Source organism: Octopus bimaculoides, chromosome 21, assembly GCF_046866305.1.
Source record: "Octopus bimaculoides isolate indiv1 chromosome 21, ASM4686630v1, whole genome shotgun sequence".
Lineage (NCBI taxonomy): Eukaryota > Metazoa > Mollusca > Cephalopoda > Octopoda > Octopodidae > Octopus > Octopus bimaculoides.
The window spans coordinates 32,960,715-32,983,214 of NC_142948.1; the positions used below are offsets into that span (position 1 = coordinate 32,960,715).

The 22,500-nt window shown below is 35.6% G+C and overlaps 1 long non-coding RNA gene across 2 annotated transcripts in view; it reads right to left on the minus strand.

Annotated features, from left to right (window-relative positions):
- The window catches only part of LOC128250426 (uncharacterized), a 50,196-nt gene that overhangs the window by 24,592 nt on the left and 3,104 nt on the right, over nt 1-22,500 (minus strand). Inside the window, exons 2-4 of one of the 2 annotated variants that reach the window (XR_016237716.1) lie at nt 11,468-11,706; nt 11,147-11,236; nt 2,249-2,550 (exon numbers count right to left, since the gene is read on the minus strand). This is a non-coding gene — a long non-coding RNA (uncharacterized LOC128250426). Of the gene's footprint in view, nt 1-2,248; nt 2,551-11,146; nt 11,237-11,467; nt 11,707-22,500 lie in introns of those variants that run through there. The other variant, XR_016237717.1, reaches the window with a different exon arrangement.

Here is a 22,500-nt window from a genome sequence, read left to right on the forward strand (position 1 = left end):
GGTAGTGGTGGGTGTAGAGTAATGGTTTAGGTGGTGGTGGTGATGGTAGTGGTGGGGGTAGGAGTAGTGGTGGTATTGGTAATAGTAGTGATGATGGTGATAGTGGTGATGGTGATGGTGGTGCGGAGAGCAACACATACGCAAATGAACATACTAACAAACATGTATTTATAACGTATGTATGTATGAATGCAAGATCTATCTATCTGTCAATCTATCTGTTTGTCTATCTTTCTGTTTGCCTGCCTATCTATCTATCTATCTATCTATCCATCTGTCTGTCTGTGCGTCCGTCCGTTTGTCTGTCTGTCTGTCTTGGAAGACACAAGCACACACACACACACACACACACACACACACACACACACAAATATTATATACATTCAAACACAAATATGACAATCATATATATATATATATATATATATATACATAGATAGATAAGGAAGACGAGAAGAAGAAGAAGAAGAAGAAGAAAACGGATAGAAAGGAACAAACACAATACAATCCAGTGGTTTCTATTGAATGAATTCCAGAAAAAATGAAGAGAAAAAAAGAAGAAAAAAATGAAAGAGATTTCGTGTTCATTTTATTTTCTTCTCTTTTTGTTGAGATAAGAAGCCGTGAAATTCGTTTGGTAGGAATAAAATGGCGGACAGTGAGAAAAGTGGACAGTAAAATAGCCATATTAACATACTTCTGGGTTAATTTCTGACCCAATCAATGCACCGTTCACCATCCCCTGCCTCTCTCTCTCTTTGCCTCTGTTTCTGTTTGTCTGCTCGGCTTTCGTCAGTCGTTCTCTTTCATGTTACTTGCACTCGCTCCTTACTCTCTCGCTCCCTCTCCCCCTCTTTCTCGCTTTCTGATGTTTCTCACTCGCTTTCGGTTCTGTTGTGATTCACATGCTAAAAATTTTAACGAAACATGATGATGATGATGATGATGATGATGATCCATTTAAGTATAGGCACAAGGCCTGAAATTTGGGGGAGGGGGACTAGTCGATTACTCAGTTGGTACTTATTTTATCGACCCCCCCCCCCCGAAAGAATAACAGGCAAAGTCGACATCAGCGGAATTTGAACTCAGAACGTAAGAATGGACGAAATGCCGCTAAGCATTCTAACCAACGCGCTAACGATTCGGCCAGTTCGCTGTCTTAGAGAACATGAGTAGTGATAATGAAAATTGAATGTCTTGACTACAGCATAAGATAACAATTAGAGAATAAAGATCAGACTAAGAGACATTCTCGTAATAATTCTCTCAGTAAATACCTCTCCTAATAACTAGTAACATTTCAGCTATCAAATATATTTTACAGCCCTGTCGTGTGTCGCAAGTACTTGCACACACAGGATTCATCAAATATATTTTAAAACTATATCAAGTGTCACAAGTGCTTGTCAACACTGGAGCCATCAAATGTTTTTTAAAGCTATATAGAGTGTCGCAAATAATTGTCAACATTGGAACCATCAAATATATTTTAAAGCTACGTAGAGCATCACAAGTACTCGCATTAGGAAGCTTAAAATAATTTTACTGCAATATCGCTGTACATTAAAGGTGGAGAAGTCGTACTTTATGTAAAAATGTCCCCCGCTCTCTTTCTCTCACATTATCGCTCACCGTTCTCTCTCTTTCCCTTTTTCCCTCACTTTTGTCTCTCGCATTTTCTCTCGCGCGCTCTCTCTCTCTCTCATTTGATCGATATGAATGGATGAGGTGAGTATCAGAAAGAGAGACACACATATATATGAGAGTGCATATCACTCTCTCTCTCTCTACATTTATGCATGTATGCATGTATGTACGTACGTATTACATACGCACATATGTTCATGTGGGTGTATGTTTGTATCTACGTGAGTATATATATATATATATCGTTACCTATTTATGTGTCTACACAACACATATACAACACAATGTATATATTTATGTGTTTGTGTGTGTGTATGTGTGTGTGTGCATATATATGTGTGTGTGTGTGTGTGTGTGTGTGTGTGTGTATGTGTGTGTGTGTGTGTGTGTGTGTGTGTGTGTGTGAGTAGACACACACAAATATATACGTATATTTATTATAATATATGCAATAAAGTGCAATATAAGTTGGAGAGTGCGTACATTCACACAAAAATACACACACACACGCACACACAAGCAAGCAAGATAAAAGCAGTATAAATATATAGAACATATACAATCTCCATCACATACATATATATATATATATATATATATATATATATATATATATATATGTATGTATATGCATATATATATATGTGTGTGTGTGTATGCATATATAGATACATAGATACATAGATACATACATCCATACATATATGTATATATATTCAAAACGAAGCTAAAAAATTTGCAATAATATCAACAACAATAATGTTGATGATGATGATAATGCAAGAAGATGATGATGATGATGATATCGAAGGCTACAACAGCAACAATCAGACGTATTACTCATACAGTCAGTTAACTACGGTAATCGTCACAGTTCACGAGGTTTCACGTTTTCCACACCTATGAAAATAAACCGATATACTGCGACATTATATAGACAAGCGTTTCATATGCATATATATGGCTTTGAGCAAAAGGAAATACAAGAGGATCTGTTAATTATGGTTTTATTCAACGTATTCCCTTCTCAGATTTTCAGTCATTGCAGCAGCGCTCTTTCAGTTTTTTTCTTCTAAGCGCTGTGAAATAACTCGGAAGGTTGGGCGTACAGCCTAGCCTTTCGCGACATCCTTAAAGAATTTTTCAACATCTCACTCGTGTGTATGTGTGTATATATATATATATACACATATATATATATATATATATATATATATATATATACACATATACCGTTTTACTTGTTTCAGTCATTGGACTGTGGTCATGCCGGAGCACCGCCTTAAAGAATACTTTACCTTTTGTATGGGTATTGTGCGAGGTGATGGAGGATGTATATGTTGTGAATGCGTATATATATATATATATATATATATATATATATATATAAGTGTATATATAATATATATATATGTGTGTATGTATATATATATACATATATACGTATATATATATATATATATGCATATATATATATGTGTGTGTGTATATATGCATATATATACATACATACATACATACATATATATATATATATATATATATTCAAAACGAAGCTAAAAAATTTGCAATAATACCAACAACAATAATGTTGATGATGATGATAATGCAAGAAGATGATATTGAAGACAACAACAGCAACAACAATATTAATAACATCAACAACAACAACAACAACAACAATAACATCAGCAATAATAATAATAATAAAGATACAAAAATATGGCCGAGAAAAAGATGTAGAAGTACAGAATAATAATAAAAAAAAATACGAAACAAAATCCGGCGCGAAATTAGCATTCATGGCGGCCGTTTTTTGATTTTAATGGATGGCCTTGATTACAATCTTTATATGGACAGCCACAAAAGCGCAGATTCAGCTTAATATTCACTATTTCCCGCCAATTACGGAAGCTATAAAAATGAGGGTAGCAGAAATTCTGTGGACTCCCTTTCTTTCTTTGCTGCTTCCTTTCATTTACTCTCTCTGCAGTTCTTCCTTTCCTTCCTACTATCTCCCTCTTTCTTTCTCTTTCTTTCTTTCTTTCTTTCTTGCTATTTTTGTTTTCCTTTTTTTCTATACCATTCTCTTCTTTATTCTTTTCTTTTCTTCTATATTTTCGCTCTCACAATTTTTCATTCATTTTCTTTCATTTTCGCTCATTATTTACATTCGTTCTTTTACTGCGATCGTACTTTCTTTACTTCATTTCTGTTTTCTTCTCCCCAATTTTCTTTCATTTTCCTTTTGTTTTAATAATCTCTCGTTTTCGCCTCTTTTCGTTCTTTTTATTCATTCTTTCTTTCATTAATTCTGTCTATCATTTCTAACTTCTTTTCTTCCATTTGCTTATATATATATATATATATATATATGTAATTTTGGGGATTAAATGGGTATTTGTCGGTTAGTGTGTTGATGTGTTGAGTAAAGCACTAGCACGGTTTGGGCTACCTCGTGTCATTATTATTATTATTATTATTATTATTATTGGATCTTTATGGTTTGACGGGCAACATTTTTCATTAATGTTTTATGTAGTGTTTTTGGTACCGAAACACTGTCAAACTTCGTATACTTGTATATTTTGTATTATAGAACAGACAAAAAATTTTGTATTCGAAGTTATTTCATGTAAAAAGTTGTCGTATTTCGGTAATTTCAACCAATCACTGACGTCTATTGAGGTGAAAACAATTAATGGCGTGGAATGTAAACAACGGTGTTATGGGATCTTTTCCCTTGAATAAAATTAGTCCCGTTGTTTGTCAACAACAACTACCCGTGTTACTCTTATTTATGACATCGTTCGTGCGTTTGTACTGGTTTTAGCTTTAGGGTTTAGGGTTAGGGTTCGGGTTTTAGAGTTAGGGTTAGTTTTAGGATTACGGTTAGGGTTATGATTATTTTTACCTTAACCCTAACCCTATAACTCATAACCCTAACCCAAAAACCCTAACCCTAAAACCCGAACCCTAACCCTAAAACCCTAAACCCTAACTAGGGAATAATGATATAATTAAACAGGGAATAACGCTCTTGACACCGGTAAAAATTTATTGTTTATAAAAAGAGTAGTAACTGTATTCAGCTGAATAGACGTCAGTGATTGGTTGAAATTACAGAAATACGACAACTTTAACAAGAAATAACTTATTAAGAACTAATTTTTGTTAAGAAGGCTAAGAGAAAAAGATGCTTTATATGACACATTCTACCAGTATCCCAAGTTTGAAAGGGTTTCGTTAAGAAAACAAATGTTGCCCGTCAAACCATAAGGAACCTTATTATTATTGTTATTATTTTATATGTATGTGTGTGTATTGATTTATACTTGAATGTATGTATCTATGTATGCGTGTATGTTTACAATCACAAACATGTGTAAACAGGTAATAGGCAAACATGTAGTTCACAGTCGGTACCTCAACTCACCTACAAAATAGGAGTGTTCCATAAGAGATTAAAAAATTAATTTACTTAGAGTTATGAAGACAATGTCTGCATAACTATTCATATCTATATCTATCAACGTATATAAGTATATATATATCTCTTTCTCCCCCTCTCTCTCTCTCTTTCTGTATGTATGTATGCATGTATATATGTGTGTAAGTGAGTGTGTATGTATGTACGTGGTATGTGTGTGTATGCATATATATTTGCGTGTTTGTGTGTGGTGTGTATGAATATATATATATATATATATATATATATATATATATATATGACTGCAAGACACATACACGTCTCTCTCTATGTTCAACTGGTAGACTAAATAACCGAATAGCAAGGCAATAATAGTCAGACTGTTGGCAGTGTAAATTAGTTGAGAAGTCTGAAATATTTACTGGTAACTTTTTCTAAATGTCACCGTCTGTAGGAGAAATATTTTGATTGATATAGCGTGTCCATTCTTTCGTGCAGTTCTTTCTTTACTTGATGTCATATAGTGTACTTGGTATCTCTCTTTGCTTTCTATCTATCTATCTATCTATCTGTCTGTCTGTCTATCTATCTCTGTCTGTCTGTCTGTCTGTCTCTCTGTATGTCTGTCTGACTGTGTCTGTCCTCGTCGATCTATCAACCTATATATCTGTCTGTCTATATGCCTGCCTACTTTTCTATCTCACTGCTCTACTGTCTGTCCCTCTGTAAGTCTATCTGTCTAGCTATCTGTCTGTCTTTTTGTGTGTCTAATTTTCTGGTTTTAATAGCGGATGGAAATTAGTAACTGGATTATTATTATTATTGCCATTGTTGTTGTTATTGTTTGTTTTTGTCGTTATCTTTGTCATCGATGTTGTTGTTGCTGTCATTGATATTGTGTTTGTTGTTGCTCAAACGTAATTTCTGATTGAGGAAGTAACTGACCAAAACAGATAATCCCGTAGTGACCGACTGTAATATTTTGGATTGGCGCAGACGTAACCGTGTAGTAAGAATTTTGCTTCTCAACCACACGGTTCCGGGTTCGGTCCCACCGCGTGGCACCTTGGACAAGTGTTTTCTACTACAACTTTAGGTCGACCAAAGTCTTATGAGTGGATTTGGTAGACAGGAACTGAAAGAAACCTATCGTATATGTATGTGTGTGTATGTGTATGTGCGTGTGTTTGTGTATTCGTGTGTGTGTCATTGTGTTTGCGTTTGTTCCGAACCACCGCCTGACAATCGGTGTTAGTGTGTTTACGTGCCCGTAACTTAGCGGTTCGGCAAAAGTGACCGATAGAATCGAAAAAAATTCTTGAAGGCATGGCCGCAGTCTAATGGCTGAAACAAGTAAAAGATAAAGGACAAAAGATTATATGTCCAGGATTACATGTTCCATTTTGTTTACTCTTATTCTTTTAATCATAACATGGTTTAAGCTAGGTTTGGCTGTTATTTCTAGTAGGTCAAGTGAGGAATTTGGTTTTAGCGGTGATTAAGCGGGGCTGGGCGTGGAGACTATCGATGGTGTTTAATGGTGGATGGTAAGACGTGACATTTGTCGGAATGTTAACAACATCAACATCAAGAATTAACCGTATTATAACAGCAGTTGCAGCGACAACAACAGCACCAGAAACAACAATTTCAGCAGCAGCAGTGGAGTAAAGGTGGTGGCAGCGGCTGCGGCGGCGGTAAACTCTTGAATAACTTGAGCAAGATGGCGTCGTTCATGTTGGTTTAATTTCGCGCCGGCAAGCTTCATATTTCCTCACAGCCATAGCCTCCACAGCAACAATAACAACAACAATAACGATAATACTAACAACAACAACAGCAACAATAACATCAGCGCCAACAACACATCACGACAAGTACCACAATAATGGAAGAGAGATTCGAGGAAAATTACAAAGGTTACAAAAATATTTTCATTTCTGCCCTCTTCTTTTCTCCTCTTCCTTGTCCTCGTCTTCGTCGCCCATCTTCTTATCGTCGTCGTCATCGTCATCATCATCACCATCATCATCGTCACCATCATCATCACCATCACCACCACCACCCTCCTCCTCCTCCTCCTCATCATCATCATCATCACCATCGTCGTTATCATCATCATCATCATCATCATCAACAGCAGAAGCAGCAGCAGCAACAAGACAAAACCTGTTTAATTACTGGTATGCCAATAGCAATAACACCAAAACAACACACTAACCACCACCACCACCACCACCACAACAACAACAACACCTACAATAATAACCACAAAAATGATAACAACAACAACAACAAGTAGAATAACCATGAAAACAACAGCGAATAAGCCATCAAACTGAACAAAGCAAACAGCAGTAACAACAATAATGTAGTAATAAGAAGAAGAGTAATAAAGGCGATGTTAAATGACTTCGTTGGACGAGGATCTGGTTTTTATTCCGATCTACGTGTGGGGTCTCTGCATATAGATTGACAGTGGATAGATTATCATAACCGACACCACCACCACTAGCACCACCACCGCTACTACTATTACCGAACCCACCACTGCCACCACTACTACTACTACTACTACCATCGAACGCCCCATTACCATTACTGCCACCACTAACACCACCACCACCACAGCAACAACAACCACCACCACCACCACCGCAACAACAACCACCACCACCACCACCACCGCAACAACAACAGCAATCACCACCACCACCACCACCACCACCGCTACTACTATTACCGAACCCACCACTGCCACCACCACCACCACCACTACTACTATTACCGAACCCACCACTGCCACCACCACCACTACTACTACTACTACTACTACCACCATCGAGCGCCCCACTACCATTACTGCCACCACTAACACCACTACCACCACAGCAACAACAACCACCACCACCACCACCACCACAACAACAACAGCAATCACCACCACCACCACCACCGCTACTACTATTACCGAACCCACTACTGCCGCCACTGCTACCACTGCCACCACTACTACTACCACTACCATCGAACCCCCACTACTACTACTACTGCCACCACTACCACAAACGTGCGCCACCAATGCCATCACCATCATCACCACCACCACCGCCACTACTACTACTACCATGAACATCACAACACCACAACCCACCACCACCACCACCACCACCACCACCATCATCGCCACCATCATCATCATCATCGTCATCACCACCACCACCGCCGCCACCCAGGTGATGATGACGACGACGACGACTACCACCACCACCACCACCACCATTTGCGGTCTCTTTAAGTGTTTAGTAATGACGTCTAGATTTTCAAAGAAGAATGTCTATGGTAACAGTTTATTTCCTAACCAAGTTGCCATCAATGGCCACCACCACCCCTCTACATCACCTCCAAACCTCCTTCGACATCCTCCCACCCCTATTCCCTATTCCGTCACCCACTCTACACTATTTCACATCCACCCCCACTCCACCACCCTCTCTATTATTCCTCACTTTAACCCTCACGCGCATCCTGCTTTTGATCAAAGACAGAAAAAAAGCTGCCTGCATTCCTATTGCTCTGCCCATCTCTCTCGTCTGTTTATCTGTCATATACCCTACATCAGGAATTCCCCGAGCCCTGGGGGGCCAAGGACCAGTACCGAGCCGCGAATTTTTTTTTCCACGAGAGTTCCGGACCCCAGTTATGAACTCCTTTGCATACAGCCATTCAAACTAATTTATGAGCGCATAACAAGTGATGGGCGATAAGATAAGGTCACTTGGGTAAGGAATGACCATGCTTCTTTTCTCTTTTAAGAATGCTTGTTGTTCTTGTTCTTGTTTCAAACATGGCTGCCTCTGCGTAGTTATTCGGGTCGTTGTTTACTTTCTAAAACAGTAAGGGGAGAGGGTTGCTAGCACATCACCCTCCACCCACATTTTTCCCATCTACAGCTTTACCATATGGGGCCCTAACAAAATTCGATAATAGGTATAGATGCAAATCTATCTAATTACTTGTCTCCTAAAATCAGGCATAACTTGGCGATCGGTCGACTTACAACACCGTTCTTCGTCTTGAGTTTACTTGGCAGAGTGTGTTTATTAACTTGATGACTTCATTACTGAGGTCCGGAACTCTCGTGGGGAAAAAAAATTTGCTACCGGGTCGCATAGAAAGAAGAGATTTAAAAATCTTATTTCCATTTCATTGTCTATCGCAGTCTGTAGGATGTTTTTGCATTATGCTTTTTTTAAAATTTATTAGTTACATTCACTAGATATGCCGACATAGAAAATAATAATAATAATAATAATTCTTTCTCCTGGAGGCATAAGGCTTCAAATTTGGTGAGATGGGGACTAATCGATTACAACGAATCCCCAGTGTTTCACTGGTACTTAATTTATCAATCCCGAAAGGATGAAAAGCTATGTCGACTTCGCCGAAATTTGAACTTTGAACGTAGTGACGGGCGAAATACCGCTAAGCCTTTCGTCCAGCAATAATAATAATAATAATAATATCAATAATAATAATAATAATAACAATACTAATAATTATAATACTAATAATTATAATAATAATAATAATAATAATAATAATATTGATAGTCAGAGAGTGATAATGCTCAATCAGAGGGTGTTATAATTTATTCAGGAAATAAGGAAACAATCCCCTTTAGTTGCTTCCTGTAAGGATTCTTGCATTAATGAATATTTTCCTGTAATCCTTTCATTGCCATTCTTCACAACGAATCTTGTTTTTTTTTGGAATTTCAGTTCTTTTAGCAGAGAAAAAAAAAACAAAACAAAACAAGAAACAAACAAAAAAAAAACAGCTGAATATTTAAATTGAATTCTGGTGCCATCATCTGATAGTCTTTGATGATTCTGTAAAATGGTTTAAAGTCTTCTTCGCATCATTTTGAAGAATTCTGAAATGGTTTAATCCATATTCAGGTATTGAGTTTATTCTATTTATTTTTTGTTCTGTTTTTGCTAATATTTGTTGTTTTTTTTCTCTTGAGGGGCATGCTGTATTGGTGCTACATGTGAAGGTGTGTGGCCCAGTGGTTAGAGTATTTGGCTCACGGTTGTAAGGTCGGGAGTTCGATTCCTGGCGACATGTCGTGTTCTTGAGCAAGACATTTTATTTCACGTTGTTCCAGTTCATTCAGCTGGCAAAAAAATGAGTAGCAGAACCTGTAATTTAAAAGGGTCAGCCTTGTCACACTCTGTGTCACGCTGAATCTCCCCGAGAACTACGTTAAGGGTACACGTGTCTGTGGAGTGCTCATCCACTTGCACGTTAATTTCACGAGTTGATTTGATCAACTGGAAGCCTCGTCGTCGTAACCGACGGAGCGCCAGTAACATGTGCTACAGAATGACAGGCTAATCATTGAAAACAGTGTTGATGACGATGCAGTTTCAATTTCTACTTGAGCTATTCCGCTGAAATCATTTCCTCGTACGCTTCTCTATTGTTGTACTCAGTCTTCGTCAATACCATGTTATGTTTGTATAAACGTCATGATGCTGAATTCTGTGACCCTTTTGGGTTTAGGGATCAGATCTAACTTGAATATGACAGGTAAAAGTCCAGCTCAGATCAGAAAACTTTCCGAGGTCTGAATGACAATTGGGGGAGATTTGAAACCAACACTGGTCTCAAATTTTGGCACACAACCAGCAATGCTTGGGAAATGAGCTAGTCAATTACATCGACCCAAGTGTTTAACTGGTACTTGTTTTAATGACCCAGAAAGGATGAAATACAAAGTCAACTTCAGCAGTATTTCAGCTCAGAATTTAAAAAAATCGGAAGAAATACCACTAAGCGTTTTTGCCCAACGTGTTAACGGTTCTGTCAGTTCACTGCGCTATGATTTAAACCAGTAATGCAACCAAATGAAGAATCAATTGTCAATGCTTGTGTGATACCTTTTTACGACTGGCTGGACTGAGCTATTTGGGCCTAGCAAATCGAACGTCACAGCACAAGAACTATTTAAACATTGGCTGGCAGGAAGACATCATATAAACTCTTACAGCAATATCTTACCTTATATCAGTTTTCAATAGCTTTTGTTGCTAATATCAAAATAGAACCGGTCAAACTTGTACCAACAAACGCCAACATTCAACAATGTACCTGCAATACAAAATCGATTCTATGAAAATAATCAAGAAAGAGAAATATAATGAAAATTTGATTAGAAATATTTTTATAATGGAAACACATTTGAGACAATTGGATTTCTTAGCTTTTACCAATCAAATATCGATACAAAAGCAACAGAAGTTCTAATATTTTGGCCCAAATCGATTGCAATTTAATTAAATGACTTAAAGCAGAAGCAAGGTTAAACTTCTACATATTTACCACAAAGACTAACTTCGACTATTTCCGTCAAATTCCGTCTATTATCTTCTGTTGCAAAGACTTTAACCCAATAGCAGGTGTGGCTGTGTGATAAGAAACTTGCTTCTCAACCACATGGTTCCGGGTTCAGTCCTACTGCGTGGATTTGGTAGACGGAAACTGAAAGAAGCCCATTGTATATATATTTCTTAGACTAAAAGCGTTTAAGGCGGTGCTCCAGCATGGCTGCAGTTAAATGACTGAAACGAGTAAAAGAATGGAAGAATATATTACATTTGAGAGTCACATATATGTCAGATCGGTTTAACTTAAAAGTCTAAGGAAACTTATCAGGTTTAATTAATTCATTTTGACTCTAATTAGTCGAATCATTCTAAGGCTTAGAAAAAGAAGGGTTTGATCCCAGACTTGTTTTTGAGGACCCAAATTCTGCTTAGTGGGTGGGGGAACAGAATTATAAACAGTAGCTGAAGGGTTGCTGCAATGGGAAGCAATAAAAACATCAAACTTCATATCAGAATGCTTGCAATATCGAATTCTATTAAATGGTCAGATGGTGATTTGGAAAAAAACAGAATGGATTCTATTAAAGGGTCAAATGGTGGTTTGTCAGGGAAAGGCCTCTGAAAAGAATATAAAAACTCGGACAGTTAAAGTAAGTTTGGTCCTAAAGAAACTGGATGTTGTCTGGACATCAACCCTGTCGGACAACTTTAAGAGGAATTCCCCCCCCCCCCCGTTCAACAGTAGTGTCGGTCATTTTATATGGAGAAACAGCCTAGACGCTTACTTAAAAACAAAAACTGGACTCTATGAAATGGCCAAATGGTGGTTTGTAACAGAATGGACTCTGAAAAGAATGTAAACATTCGGACAGCCAAAGCATGTTCGGCCCTAAAGAAACTGGATGTTGTCTGAAAAATCAACCCTGTTAGACAATTTCAAAAGGAATTGTTTTCCTGTGCAACAGTAGAGTCCGTCCTTTTATATCGAAAAACAGCCTGGACGTTTACCAAATAACTGGACTCTCTGAAATGGTCAAATGGTGGTTTGTAACAAAGAATGGACAATATTAAATTGTCTGATGGCATTTTGCAACACTATAAAAAGATTAAGTAAATGGACCTCCATCGGTTTCTACGATGAGTACTCAGTTGTTCGATCAAGAGAAGTGAAAAAGTCTTTAACGTTTCGAGCATACGTTCTTCCACAGAAAGGAACACAGAAAGAAACAGGGAGAGAAAAAAAAATATATATATATTATATACAGATACATACATATCCGCATACAAACACATATATATACATGTATATATGTGTATACACACACATACATACACACACATACACATAAAATATAGCAATATATGCGCGAATAGGTATCTGTTCGTCTATCTATCTATCTATCGTCCTTCCTTATCTCTTTACACATACTTATGTATGTATACCTGCATACATATATGAAATATTATATATATATATATATATATATATATATATATATATGCGAGTAAAAATAAATACAAAAAAGGTGTGTTTTTTTGTATGATTGTGTATAGAGGAATATATTCGGCCATGACGAAAGGAAATAGCCCTGAAACTCGAGTCGCCTTTATATATTTATATTTATATATTTGATCCTTTATATTGAACACTCAATATTTCATCTACATTCAATACTTTCTTTCATGGTGCCATCCATTTTTATTTTATTTTATTTTATATTATATATTGTATACTATATTATATATTGTATATTCCATATTCTATACCCCACATTGGTTCTGCAGGAATATAAATAAAACATAAAAAACAGACAGTGTTGGAAGTCTTTTAAACAAAATAATATATATATATATATATATATATACACATACATACACATGCACATACATACACATACATACAGACATATTTACAGACACAGACACGCACAGACATGTACACATACACCCAACATAGATCTATAACACTTTAATTCTAACATTGTTCCTTTCACCCGACGTGTTGTGATTAGTAGGACAAGCACAAAGACTACAAAGAAACAATAGGTTCTGTTTTTTGGGGGGGTTTTTTAATGCTTCACAATATCTTTGTAATAACGTTTACCATTTTGCCATTCCTGGTATCTACGCCACCCAGATCGTTTGGCATTCAGGCTATTTCCACTGTAGGTGTCGATGACAAAACATCAGCTACCGAGTACCTACGATTTTATAGGAAAGGCGTGGTCTTTCATATACGTACAACCATATATATATACATATATATATATATATATATATATATATATATATATATATATATATATATATATATGTGTGTGTGTGTGTATATATGGGGGGATGGATGTATATGAATGTACGCTGAATGTTTGTTTTATAGAAGTTGTCAAACACTTATATTTATTGCCAACAGTAATTTCTGAGTGTTCTTTGTCGGACATAATGCTCTCCCACATCCGTCCGTACATATCTTTTAAAAACTTACACACATAGTTGTGTACACGCAGACATGAAATATTGCGGAGATTCAGTTATATGTATATGTGTGTGTGTGTGTATGTATATATATATATATATATGTGTGTGTGTGTGTATGTATATATATATATATATATGTGTGTGTGTGTGTGTGTGTGTGTGTGTGTGTGTGTGTATATGTATGTATGTATGTATGTATGTATACATGCATACAAACATGCCTATATACAGACAAAAGTATTTACATATGATCATATGTATGTATATCAAAACACACATACATACGCACACTCACACTCACAAACACACACACATATGTATGTATATATACAATCATTCAAACACATATATGTGTATATATATATATATATATATATATATGCATATATATTTATATATATATAATATACATATTTATATATGCATATATATATATGCATATATCCATATATATGTGTATATATATACATAAATATATATATATATATATATATATATATATATATATATATATATATGCATATATATTTATATATATATAATATACATATTTATATATGCATATATTTATATATGCATATATATATATATGCATATATCCATATATACGTGTATATATATATATATAAATAAATATATATATATATATATATATATATATATATGCATATATATTTATATATATATAATATACATATTTATATATGCATATATTTATATATGCATATATATATATATGCATATATCCATATATACGTGTATATATATATATATAAATAAATATATATATATATATATATATATATATATATACACACACAAACATATAGATATATATCTGTGCATTTATGAATAGTTACATTCTTACATACACATGACTAAGTATATATATATATATATATATATATTTATATATATATTAAGTATACACACACACACACGTACACACACACATATATATACTTGGATGAGTGTGTATATATATGCGTGTCTATGAGTATACACACACATGTAAACATCTCCAACTTCAAATACATTTATACAATCAACACACGTCTACAATATTTTACATTTATATATACAAAACACACAATCAAATATAAAAATATATTCACAATTTTATACACCCACGTAACTACAAATATAACCATACACACACACACATAATAAAAAAATTACATATTATACACTCACGCATATACATATATATATATATATGTACATACATGCATACATATCTACAAACACATACATATTCACGTGTATAACTATACAGTTATACATTTATACACGTTACCGGAACCATGGCCACCAGCATGTATATTTTTGATATATACATACACTCATATGCATTACCACGAATACTTTTATATACACATATACATGCTTGCAGTATCACTCATACACCACTATGCATATATATATATATATATATATATATATATATCCACACATATAGAAACAAAGATAGAAACGTATTTATACACACATACATATTCACATAGCTAGAAATATATGTATACATTCACACACATATATACACACAGATTCATTTGCAAACGTATATACATATGTACACATAATCACAAATACATTTATAGATTCATACACACACATGCGTGCATATATATAGCCATAAATGCACTTATACATTCATACACACACACACACACACACACACACATTTACATACACATAACGACAAAATTATTTTTATATTTCTACTCATTTGTAGATACGGACATAACTTCAAATGTATTTATATAAAAATAATATTCTTTACATTTGTTTCTAGCACATCCAATCTATCTATCTATCTATATATTTATCTGCCTGCCTATCTATCTATCTATCTATTTATATATATATTTATATATCTGCCTATCTATTTATCATCTATTTAACTATCTATCTGTCTGTCTGTCTATCTATTTATTCTTATATGTATGTATTTATGTATGTATGCACCTATCTATCTACACACACACACACACACACACACACACACACACACACACACATATATATATATATAGGTACGCGGAAACTAATCTCGCCTGGTTATACGAGTGGCCTGGTTGCAGGATCAAGCCTTCTGAATTCCTTTACAGAGCTTATAAAACTGAAGGACCACTGCAATGAGTGTGTGAATCTGAGATGGGAATATCGTGAATAAATCATAATTAATTGATCTTCATTTATTATCTTTTACTCAAAACCAGGAACTTTCCACCACTCCCTCGTATATATATATATATATATATATATATATATATATATATATATATATATATATATATATAAGCTGGCTGTTGAAAATGTCGGGTGTGTTTTGCGTTCCGTTACTTAATAAATGAAAAAAATCATTGTAAATAAACACCAACAGATATAAAACGTATACGTATATTGAGAGTACAACCGGACGGGAGACAGACACAGAGTGTGAAGGATTAGGGGCCCTCTGTGTTTGTCTCCCGCCCGGTTGTACCCTCAGTATACGTATACGTTTTTTCATGTCGTTGTTTATTTGCAATGCATTTTGTCATTTATATATATATATATATATATATATATATAAATCATATGTGTATGTACATATAATATAGTATATACGAGGGAGCGTTGAAAAGTTTCTGGCTTTAAGGGAGCCGCGAGAGGCCTGGTTGGAGGCCCAGTTTTCCGAGTTCTTTTACAGGGCTTGGAAAAACTGAAGGGCCGCTGCAATAAGTGTTTGAATTTGAAAGGAGAATATGTTGAATGAAATCACAATTAACTGATCCTTCTGTGTTTTGCATCTGTATTTTCTTTTATTCAAAGCCACCAACTTTTTAGCACCTCCCCGTATGCATGTATATGCGTGTGCGTGTGTGTGTGTGTGTGTGTGTGCGCGTGTTTGTGTATATGCGGTCTCATTAGTATAAGATCGCATGTTAGTTTCCTGGGTCAGCTGAGCAAGTCACTTCCGCTAGGCCAATGATGGGATTGATAGCAGACAGGGGCCGGTGCCTACTTTTGAATACAGAAGCTGCTAAAACTACAATCGAAGACGTCGTGCGTGTTGTCCCAAGGTCATACACGCAGGAAAGTGAGGGCGAAGCAGAAACATGTATGCACGTCTATACATAAGGATATGTGTATGTGTATATACCGATATATATGTATGTATACACACACACACACACACACACATATATATATATATCTATATATATGTACACACATACACGTATATATATATATATATATATATATATACACACATACACGTATATATATATATATATATATATATATATATATATATATATATATATACACACATGTATATATCAAATTAGGCTGCTTGGTATATATATTTATTTACATTTAGCATAAACACTCTACACACACTCACACACACACACATATATATATATGTATATATATATATTCTTGGTTTGGAATAATCGATCTCATCTCGAAACTTTACGGGTGTTTCGTGAACTGTAGTTCGAATGACAAGCAAAAAACAAAAAATATGCCTACACACACACACACACACACACACACACACACATATAAACATACATATATGTGTCTGCGTGCGACCGTGTGTGTGTGTACACAGTCAGGGGAATGTGCATATATATACGTGTGTGTACGTATATATATATACGCAGTCATATTTTATATATATCAATTGATGTTCGTGTATCTCTTATCCCATTCTTCTCAATACGTATTGCATTTATAGGAGTATTTGAACGTATGCCCCAGATCCGCTACCCCAACCCCCCCTCACAAAATCCATCCTTGTACAGTTATCATTATTACTATCTAACGTTCCTACGATATCATTGGCGTGAACAATAAACAGATTTTATAGTCCCATAATTCCTCGTTGGCCGGAAGTGTTTCTAAGCTATTTGTCGGGCTACCATCTTTTTTCTTTATGTTTTATTTTTTTCTTTCTTGCTGCTACTGCTGCTGCCATCGCAACCAACACAACTTCCACCGCTACCCCCAACAACAGCACCATGTTTACGCTCAACAGCATAAAGCCACACTCTTGTCGCTACTACTACTACTAATACTACTACTACTTCTACCACAGCCCAATCACATATCTATATATGTATATATAAATGTTTGTTTGCAAGCGTATATATATTCAGGTATGTACGTATATTTATGTGTGTGTATATATATATATATATTCCGACATATATGCATATATATATATATATACATATGTTACCACATACACACTCACTCGCACATATGTATACGCACACACGTCAAGCTAGTATGAATCTGAAGAAAACGAACTTTGGCAGTTGAAAAGTTGGAATGTCGCGGTATGGTAAATAGTGAAAAAACAACAACCCACAATACACACACACACATATACGTGTGTACGTTTGTAAAAGTGCGTAGTATTTATCTATTCCAGGGCGTTTGGAAAGTAAAAGGATATATATATATATATATATATATATATATATATATATATAGAGAGAGAGAGAGAGAGAGAGAGAGAGAGAGAGAGAGAGAGAGAGAGAGAGAGAGAGAGAGAGAGAGAGAGAGAGAAAGAGAGAAAGAGAGAGAGAGAGAGAGAGATAGATAGACGCAGTCTTGGTTGTGTGGTAAGAAGCTTGCTTCCCAGCCAAATGGTTCTGGGTTCAGTCCCACTGCGTGGCACCTTGGGCAAGTGTCTTCTACTATAGCCTTGTGAGTAGATTTGTTTGACGGAAACTGAAAGAAACCCGTCGTATATATATATATATATGAGTGTGTGTATTTGTATATTTGTGTTTGTCGTTCCCACCGATGCTGGTATGTTTACGTCACCGTAACTTAGCGGTTCGGCAAAAGAGAACGGCAGAATAAGTAACAGCTTTGAATATTAGATAAATACTGGGGTCAATTCATTCGCCTATAAAATTCTCCAAGGCGGTGCCCCAGCATGGCCAGAGTCTAACGACTGAGACGAATACTAGATAGAAAACATGTTTATGAGTGCTCATATCTATCTATCTATCTATCTATCTGTCTGTCTGTGTGTGTCTCTCTCTCTCTCCATCTTTCTAGCTCTCTCTATCTGTTTTTCTATATACACGCTTGTAAATATATCTACGTGCAACAGTGCTATCTATACAATTGAAATTGAAATGAAGAAAGCAGTACTGCATAGATTTGTGTTGCAATTGTAATTCGCGTGCTTTCCACAATAATTTGTAAATAGATATTTCGGGAGAAAATGTCCTTTATTTAGCCTGGAAAAATTGTTTATGCTCCGTCAGTCTGCTCTTAATCAATTGCTTGGTAGAAACGTTTTTGTGAACGAAGACGTTGTATAGTAGTAGTGAAACCAATGCTAAATTTCTGACTTTGAAATATTTTGTGGCATCGGATACAATCGTTCCACTCACTGTTCTAGGTGTGAGGACTGTGGCCCAGGTCTTCGTGAGCGTCTCAATGGCAGCAATTAGGTAGCAGACATCTTTGCCAAATGGAGTTACTTCAAGAGCTATGAGTGGGGAATAGAGACAAATACCTTCCTATAATCATGCCATGGTTTTTTTTTTATTACCTCAGACAGTACAGCTTCGTTTAGTAGAAGTTGCTCGGCACATCCCCACATTCCCTTCTTTCCACGGGCTTGCTCATCAGTCACTATGTTGTTGGGCTTACAATGATCTTGGGGCAATTGGTTGAGGCAGCTTGTGTTCAGTTTGTACATAATGTTTAAGTAAGCAATGGGCCTGTAGTTTTCAGGCAGCTCGGTGGTTCCATTCTTGGCCACCTGATTCGTCCGTGCTTCAGTAAGATAATTTGGTATGTCAATCTGACCTTCCATAGTACTTTTGAATATACTCAGTAATGGTTTCCAGTAAAATGTCAGCATCTTATACCAGTATCCAACTATTAGATCCCACCCTCCAAGTGCCTTCCCATAATGCAGTTTGGCTACAGATATGGTGGAAATTTCCAGGTCCATTGCATATGTTTCACCGTTGACCTTGATACAGTTTTCTCTCTTTACTGCATTTAGTCACGATGCATTGAGGTTAATATTTCTCATTTCGTTCCAGATTTTCAACCAGAATGATTCAAGATCTTCTTGGGAGGGGGTTTTGTAAGCAGTAATGTTTTCCTTCCTCGTCTCTCTATATACTGTTTGTAGGTTAGAAGCAAACATGTGATTTATACAGACACGTTAAAAAATGTATGTATGTATGTACTTATGTGTGTATGTATTCACAGAGCACACATAAATGCGTCTAGAATCTGATTAAAAAATTACAAATGAATCCACTCTTAGACAAGTGTCTCCGGGGAAGAAGAAATCATAAAAATCTTTAAATATCACTTACCACTTCCGCTATATACGTACGCAAACATTTAAGATACATATTCGTACATAAAACACACACACACACACACACACACACACACACACACACACAAACAAATACATATATATCTATTTATATATATTTAAACGATCACATACAGATGTACAGATATCTACCTACCTACCTACCTACCTACCTACCTACTTATCCATCTATCTTTCTATCTATCATGTATGTAATGTATAGTATGTGCATCCAATCTAATTCTTTGTTTAATATCTTATTTGCTACAAGGGCATTCAAAGATAGTAATACATCACAGAAAAACAAGGGAAGTTTCCATAGATTCAAATAGGGAAAAACTTGGAAACCAGAGTATAATTGTATGGCAATGAAACATCTCAATAGAAAATTGGGGTGGGGTGAAACCACTTGGGACCAATCAGGAAGCACTACTTATTTGGAATGACGCTGTCTGCCAAGTGTATGTGCTCTCCCCTAGTTTTGTTTTCCAGCTGACTGGAACATGCTGAATGCCAGCATATTCATTAGGCCATACTCAGAACTAACTCCATATTTTGATAAATTTACTGGAGGGCAGCTAGTTCCGCTTTAAAGCAATTTCTTGGGGGCCTTACTGGTCTAGGGACCCAATTCTGATCTATGTAAGCTGTGGTTTGCTGTCAGAAAATGAATATCATAAGGCCCAATGCACTGACTTGCTCGCGGGACTATAACGGACAGAAGAAATGTCACAGAATTTTGTCCGGCGAGTTCACGATTCTACCAGCTCGCTGGGGGGAAAGGATTAAGTCGGTTATATCGACACCAGTGCATAACTGGTATTAATTTTATCGACCCCAAAAGGATGAAAGGCAAAGTCGACCTCGGCGGGATTTGTGTGTTTAAATGTATAGATGAATATATATATTCTCGAATGTGTGTATATATACATATTTATATATATATACATACATATACGTACACACATACATATGTATGCGTGAGTGATTGTGTGTGCATGTATGTATATGTGTGCGCGTGTACATTTTTAGTGGTTTTTAAAAAATCCTTTCTGTAAGATGGTGCTTGTAATTTTAGGGAATTTTGCTACTATTTCTAGTTCATCCAGCGATCGTAGTTGGTGTCCCTGCAAACTGTTAAACAGTTCTAACATATTGAATATTTTCTGTGAACGCAAATAGGGAGAAAATAACTGCCATGAATAACGATATTTAGAGAATATAGACTTAACCAATCAACTCCTTCCTTAGAATAAATAAAAATATCTATTGGCCATTGAAGTCCCATCTTCCATTTCGAATATTCTGGATGGGAAAATAAACACGGAACTGGGAAGCAGTGAAGAGGGGAAATAAAGGGAGGTTACTAGCGAATGCCCATTGAAAGAATCTCAGATACGGTGATACTTTTTCGAAAATCTTCTCTTGACGCTATCACACAAAGAAGCAATAAAGATCTTTATTATTTTTGTAAAAAAAAAAAAAAATTTTTAGTGGGATGAAACACAAGCCAATTTATTTGTTTCATCGAACTATGGATGGTCACCTCTCAGTGTTATATCTTTGATTTCGGCACAAGATAGTAAACAAAGAAATATTTTTCCCATCACCCCACCACCGAATAGCGATCAATATTAATGGTGTTATTGCCACATTGATTGCTAGAAGGAACCATCAATTCGCCTTTAATGGTCCAAATTTATTGACGAAAATCTGGCTTCTGTGATGATTGAAAACCAAATTGCTGTGATTGATAACGCAAGAATACGCCATAGAGAAGAAACATACCGAGTAGTCTTTGAGCTGAGAAAAACACAATTCATGATAATGTTCGTCTTTATTGGGCACCACCACAGCAGAATTCCATTGAAGAATTCTTCTTTATATGGAAATATAGTTACAAAATCAAAGAATGTTGCCAAGTACAGTGGAACGATTAAACATGTTAATGAGTAGAACTGGTAAATTTAGATTTTTATTCATTTTTCTTTTATTTATTTTATGATATTATATTTTATTTTTACAATGAAATGAGAAAAATATCAGAGTATGGGCCCGGGCAAAGAAAAAAACAAAAATGCTATTTTCGTATCATAGAGGCTGAAAGTTTAAAATTTTGTTTGGTTACATGAAAAATATTTTCGCTCGAAGTGAGGTAGGAAAATAGAATCATATAAGTCAGGTATAGG